Genomic DNA, 6832 nt, shown 5'->3' with positions numbered 1-6832 from the left:
CTGCGGGCAATCAGGTGCAGCATGGGCAGTCACACTTCCTGGGTGTGATGTCATCATTCTGCACCTGAATTGCAGATTCCCAGATTTGCGATTCCTTAATTGCGTTCTCGCAATTAAGGAATCGCAATTTGGGTAATCGCTAAATTATTCTGCGAATTTTTGGGAATCGCAAAATATTTGCGAAAAAATACCTACATCGGAATTTGCGATTCTGAAACTGCGATTCGCGAACAATCGCAATTTCAGAATCGCAAATTCTGCTCTACCTACATATAGCCCATAGTCTTCTACTGATTCATCACAGTACTGCTTGCACATTGCAAAATTACATTTTCTAAAAGAACGCTAGATGCATCTAAATATTGTTTCCTCATATGCTCCTTGCCTTCCAGGTAAACACCAGGGATTGTCCTCCAACAGCGGTGCAGGAGAGTGAGGAAGATTGTCAAAAACTCTCTGCCCTGCTACACCCAAGTGGTTGAATAACATAGCCATTTTTCTTGTAGGGGAGTACCCCTTAACGTCAATTGCGGTCAGGTAGTTTTTAAAAATGCGAGGCCACTCCAACCACTTGATGTCGGGTTTGCCAGCTTTCTGTAAGAAAGAGAGTGGTTGGATGACACCTTGACTGCTGGCCATAATTAAGAATAATAATGCACGCAACTCTGAATGGCAAGCATGTGCAAAGCAGCGATAAGCAAAGTAAGTATGTGATACAAAGTGCAACTGCAAATTGTTGAGGGAAAAAACTGGCCCCAACAGATTTTTCAAAATACAGGTTTCCTTCGGGCGAATCAAAAAACAACAAGAAATACAAGAAATGTAAATTTGAGGAAAGCGCAGAATAATGACTTGCCAGAATTGAAAGTACAAGTAAAACACAGTTGGTGTGCAAATCACAGATTACAGTGTTGCACAGCTGGTGTGCCAATTACCGATGGACGACACAGCAGATGAGCCTCCAAAGCCCCTTCGTAGCAGATGAAGTCAATTGAGCACATAAGTCAAGCCGCCTTGAGGAAATAAAGCATCTTGGAGGAAATCTACAACAAAGATGGCCGTCGTGCGCGTGACGAAAGCACGCTTACCCACAATCTTCTGAAGGCGTCAGATGCATCATCGGAGGCTTCGTCAGAGTTCCCAAGCGCGAGCACCGGCAAGGCTGTCGCCCGCAAGCTCCCTCAGCCAGGAAGATGACGGGAGGGTGAAGCGAGGCAACAATGCCCGCTGCAGTCACGTGCACTAATAATGAAAGAGGGATCGGAGAGCTGCAGTGAGGTACGCGAGCGACCAGCAGTCAGCAAGAGCTAAAAGCTCGAGGCAGGCAGCTCCCAATGGCAGCTACCAACGGCTCAGCCAAAAACACAGTTCCAAAATGATTGGAAAATAAATGACACACCTCAGGAAGTTTGGCGGAGAATATGGCAATAAAGTACTATGAGCCGGAATAGGTTAAACAGCTGGTGGGTTAACCTCGTCGGCAGAAGGCAGTCACAGGATGCTTTCAGTCAAATCAGCATACCCCACTCCTGATACCAAAATGTAGTATCGGGGTGAAGCTGAAAGGACTTGAGGCTGAGGCGGTCAAGTAGATAAAAAGGCTTTTATTGGGTAAAGTCCAACAATCAGCAACCCACGGCTAGGCAAGAGACGAACAGGAAAGCAATCGCCCAACTGAACTCTGCAAGGCGCCCCAGGTTCTAAAGAATCCGAACCACAATGATATGCCAGATTTCTGATAGAAGCTTAAAGCAACAAAACACAACTTACCTACATCTTACATACCACATCACCCCCATCCTCCCACTAAAACAAATAAAAAAATCAGTTAAGAACATGATCATGCAACTTAGTAGGCAGCTTAATGGTGCGCTAACTGTGAGAGGATAAACCCTCCCCAGATGACCTAGACCCGGAAGAACTGGGAACCAGCGTTTACAACGCTGTCATTACATCGCAGTGCTATTACAACACGGTTGTTACATCGACCACATTGTTAGTAAGCGAATTCCAACACTTTCCCTACTGTTGCGCAAACTGGAGTGGGAATAGTAAATAATACTATTCCTAATTCCAGCACGCCCCCTACAGCAAGTCGTTCTAATGACTTGCGATGTAAAGGTATCGCGGACTAACAACGCGGTCGATGTAACAACCGCGTTGTAATAGCACAGCGATGTAATGACAGCGTTGTAAACACTGGTTCCCAGTTCCTTCGGGTCCACAATGACCAAGTCTGGAGTTTGCGGGCCCAATAAACCTAGGCCTCAAGAGACTTGTAATTCTGAATTGTGGAAGTTCACCCCTAGTTATAGCTCCAAGTGAAATACACTATCGTTGTAACGACCATGTTGTAAAAGCACGCAATGTAATAGCATGGGTTGTGACATGCTATATTCGGAGGAACTAGACCTGACTTTGGTACAGCCCACTCCGTGCATGACTCTTGCAGCAGCACCCCCCACCCCCCTCGCCCCCATCTCCTGGGGAGCAAATAAGGCTCCACCCCCCTCCAGCAGACAGAGGCCTTACCAGATGCCCCAATCCCCCAGTGGCATTGACCTCCTGCTCTACCCAAAGAAGAATCCATGAGTCCCAAGGTTCAGCCAACTCAAGCAAGATCTAAAAATAACCCACTACTATGGAACGCTCCTAAATTAGTGAGAGCCGTGGTATTTGGGCTGTAGATCCTGTCGGCTATGTAGAATCTTAAACAGCTGGACCTCTGCAACAACCCTTTTGCTCCACACTTCCTCGGAACTAAGAATATAACGTTTCTTTCTCTGTGATGAGGTATTGACTGCTGAGGCAGACAAACCATCAACTGCAATCTACCAACATGCCTGACCCATTAAAATAGTACAGTACACTAGGAAGGTCTAACGGCCCCATACATACGAGTGTGCACATACAAACACACACACACCAAAGCTCTGAATAGTGAGACAAAGGCTACTGTACAATAAAAAGCATTCCTATATTCATGGTCAGATATACTTCAAAGTTGTATTCATTCTAAATGTTGCATCCATTTTGATTCCGGTATTTGGTCCTTCTCTTCTACACTCATCCGGCTCGTGCACCCTCCAGTTGTATTAGAGTAGTTGCTTCCATTCCAGCTCCCAGACCTCAGAAGCAGTGGCGGTGCACCACGCTGGGACCATTGTCATCATACAGTTTACGGTTGATCCAAAGGTTTTGGAAGGAGTCTAGACAGCTCACTATAGAACCTCCCAGCCAAGCGGCAATTTTGCGGTGTGGAGACGCCATCACGTTGATGGCTGTCTTGGCCTTTTCTGACAGCGTCAGCTCCTTTTTGATTCGCTCAAGGAAGCCGCGGAACAGTGACGAGCCGCCACAGACCACCACATTTGAGAGAAGTTGGGCCTGGTGCTCAGGGGCACACTTCAGCACGCTGTTCATGGCAAGCACATGGATGCCCACCTCAGGAACACCTACGGCTGTTGGGTTGAAGAAGGCCTCAGGACAGCGGAATCTTTCACTGCCAATGGAGATGACCTGCCCATCTGGAAGACTGTAATCCATCAAGTAGTTGTTCTCTTCTCCTTGCATCTCCATCTCAAAGTCACTGGCAATGTAGCAGTATTTCTCTTTGATATCACACACCAGGCCCATCTCATCAGCTCCAAAGGGATTTCCAGATTGAGCCATTAGCTTGGCTAAGTATCCTGTTAAGGCATAGCCTGCCAGGTCAAGTCTGTAGGTGGCATGTGGCAGGACGTACCCATCGTGGATGGGGGCTGTGTAGGAGGTCCCATAGCCAGACTCCACCACCAGGCCAGAGACGCGACCATAAGAATACATTGACAACAGGGACTGGTGTGACACGTACATAGCTGGGACCCCAAAATTCTCAAACAGCAGCTCAGCAGCCTTCTCTCGGTTGCTACCTGGGGACATGGGGGCATCGGTGACCAGGACGGCGAGTTCTTCTGGGCAGACGCTGAGCTCCGTGTAGAAAATGTGATGCCACAACATTTCCAGAGCATCCCAGTCGGTCACCACGCCATGCGTCATCACATCCCTCGTCTGGACGTCAGACCGGTTCTTGGGGATGCCGTCGCCAATGTAGTAGAGTGGGCTGTCCTTTTCTCTCATCCTCGGGACACCCACATTAGTCTTCAGAATGGACCGGGGGTTCTCATCGCCAGAGAAACCAGCTTTGGTAAAACCTGTGCCGGTGTCTATCACAATCGCCGCAAAATCTTTATACTTCTCTGACGGGTCATGATCTGCAAATGCGGTGCCGAGAGAGCTGGGGCTCTTCGAGTTAGAGAAGGTCAAAGGACTCCGAGATACTTGCGAGGATTCCGCTTTGCTCATTATTTCTTAGCTTTTTACCTCCTTTTACGAGCCCAGCGCCCACTCTGTGCTTACAAGGGTGCGACTCGGAGCTATGTCTGTGAAGTACCGGCTTTGTTCACTTCTGGTCACTATGGCTAGCCGCTTCTTTGGAACCCGTGACGTCACAATCAGAAGACGAAACCCGTGACGTCACAATCAGAAGAAGACCACGAGGACGTTCCAGTGGGTTTCGGTGTATTAATATGAGAGTCGGCGCAGCGACGTTTGGGCGTGTTACCCAAATTATTGTCAAGAATCCAAATCGAATTTGGGGAAATTTTTCAGACCACATCTGAGATTGCGTATCCTCGGTGTAATATTGGGATGAATGATGTTCTGAGTGGGATACTCATAATTTAGAAAATTAGGATTTTATTTCCCAGAATGCAATTGAATGCACGAATTAATGTACCGGAGTGGATATTACTCGTACTGTTATTAGTATTACAGAGTAAATGTGAAACCCGAAAGCCATGATATGTTGCATTGAGCTTGATGTTAATGTTTAGAAACTGTGGTAGGTCAGTGGAACCTCTGAAAGAGTTTAAAAAAAATATATATATATATATATATTTACCTACAGTTTAAAAAATATGTCGCATTGCCCGAATTTTCTCATAAATGATGTTGCCTCGCTATACTTCGTCGGCAGTGAAGCCTGGCAGCACCGAGATTCGAAGCCTGTTTCTATTTGAGGTTGGGAAAGATCAGATTTAACAGGTCAGTGGTGATTTTGCGGAATATGGGTTAGTTTTGTCTTGGCATCTCTGCATCTCTCTGACACGCGGTTGCATGGGTAATTCAAGCGAGCATAGCTGACGTTAACTGAAAGCGACAGTCCGGGCGAGAGGAAGAGCGAGGAATTGATGCCAGGACCTTTCCTATAAACACAGCAATCCAGCGCCATGTCTGCGGTCAATGAACTGCAGCGAATGCGCCTTTCTCGAAGGTTCTAGATCAAAAGTCCTTTCCACGAGCTCTAGAACCCAGTGCTTTAAAAGGGAGACCTCTTTAAAGGCTGTTTGGCCTATGAAGCCATTCATGAACCCGTATAAAGATAGATGGTGTAGCTAGGGGGGTGTCCTGATATTAGTGGACTAGACATGTATTCCTAACAAATTCCCAAATTCATTCCAAATTTACAGAGACTACAAATGGAATAAACACAATGCAACAACACATTTAGTGGACTTGTTTCCGTCGACAAACATTTGATAGGCACATTAAAAAAAATCGAAGCAGTACAATGCACTTTAATTATTAGAATTTGGTGGGAGTTTATCACGTTTATGAAGAACAAACATCCAGACTTAAACCCGTTCCACTGTTTATGTTATGCCTTGATTTCCTTTCCCTGCTGCTCAGCCAGTATGAATGCAATGTGTATGTGGAATGTTGGAATGTCAGATGAGAGAGTGGAACGTTGGTGTGCCTGGTGGACCTGGGAGAGTGACAGTTGGAGAGAGTGGGCTGCTCTACCAACCTGTAACTACTATCCTGTAACCAACCTAATAAACCTCTTACTTAAGATATACATCATGGCTACGTCTGGAGTTCCTAAGATTCATCTGTGTAACATTGGCGACGATCTGGAGAAAAAACCCTGCGTGTACTGGCTCCTAGTTTACCTGAGGTGAAGATATTTTAAACTGAAAACAAGACTACTGGTATTGGAAACTACTTGAACTAAAGCAACTTGAAAAGTAAGGACAACGCCTCCTCTAGCCCCACCAGTGTCGTCTACCATCTGGACAGCCTGATGTGGGCGTTTCACGTTCTTTAGATGTATGGATGTTTAAAAAAAAAAAAGAGCAAAGCGCTACACAGTGTGCTTCAACGTTTAACAGCCTATAGTAATGTCATTGAGTGACTTGAAGCCAGGTGAAGAACCAGGGCCTTATGGGACTGGCGGCGCAGGGTACGCCTTAATCTCCTGAGTTCACCTGCTTTGTTGAACAGAGACACAGGACACTCTGTTGAGCGTAGAAGATCAGGTTTATTAGCTGCAGCTAAGTACAGTTGTCCCTGAAGTACACTCAGTGTGTTCTTAGGAGACTGCCACTTTACTCCGTGGCGCACAATCTTTTATAGCGCATAGATTCACCAAGAACACTCCCAATACATACATGATTATCCAATGAGAAGAGTTTGAAAACAAGATATAACCAATGAGAAAAGTTTAAAAACAAGATATCAAGTAACCCAAATAAACCTCTCTTCCAACTGTTTTTGTCACCCCTCCCCACAAGTTAATCAGTGGTAGTGTCTACAACTCAACTTGCAGGTGGCAGGACATATTTGTATGCTTTGGAGGACAGTTGTGAAATGAGAGAATACAAGTAGAGAATAGCGAAGGCCAGAAGATAAGATAAAGTCAGGAAAGAATGGTGTGAACCGACAGACAGTTGAGACAGGGTTTGGTCAAACCAGACGAGGATTAGTGGACTCAGCCAGTCCCTGACATCAG

At 46.0% G+C, this 6832-nt stretch overlaps 1 pseudogene; it reads right to left on the bottom strand.

Annotated features, from left to right (window-relative positions):
• Nucleotides 1-3129: 3129 nt before the first annotated feature.
• LOC146797872 (actin, cytoskeletal 1A pseudogene) lies at nucleotides 3130-4344 on the bottom strand (annotated as a pseudogene).
• Between the last annotated feature and the right edge of the window lie 2488 nt (nucleotides 4345-6832).

This window comes from Triturus cristatus, chromosome 9 (assembly GCF_964204655.1).
Source record: "Triturus cristatus chromosome 9, aTriCri1.1, whole genome shotgun sequence".
Taxonomy (NCBI): Eukaryota; Metazoa; Chordata; class Amphibia; order Caudata; family Salamandridae; genus Triturus; species Triturus cristatus.
Note: the sequence above shows the minus strand (reverse complement) of the source record. Positions and strands in the feature narration are given on the sequence as shown.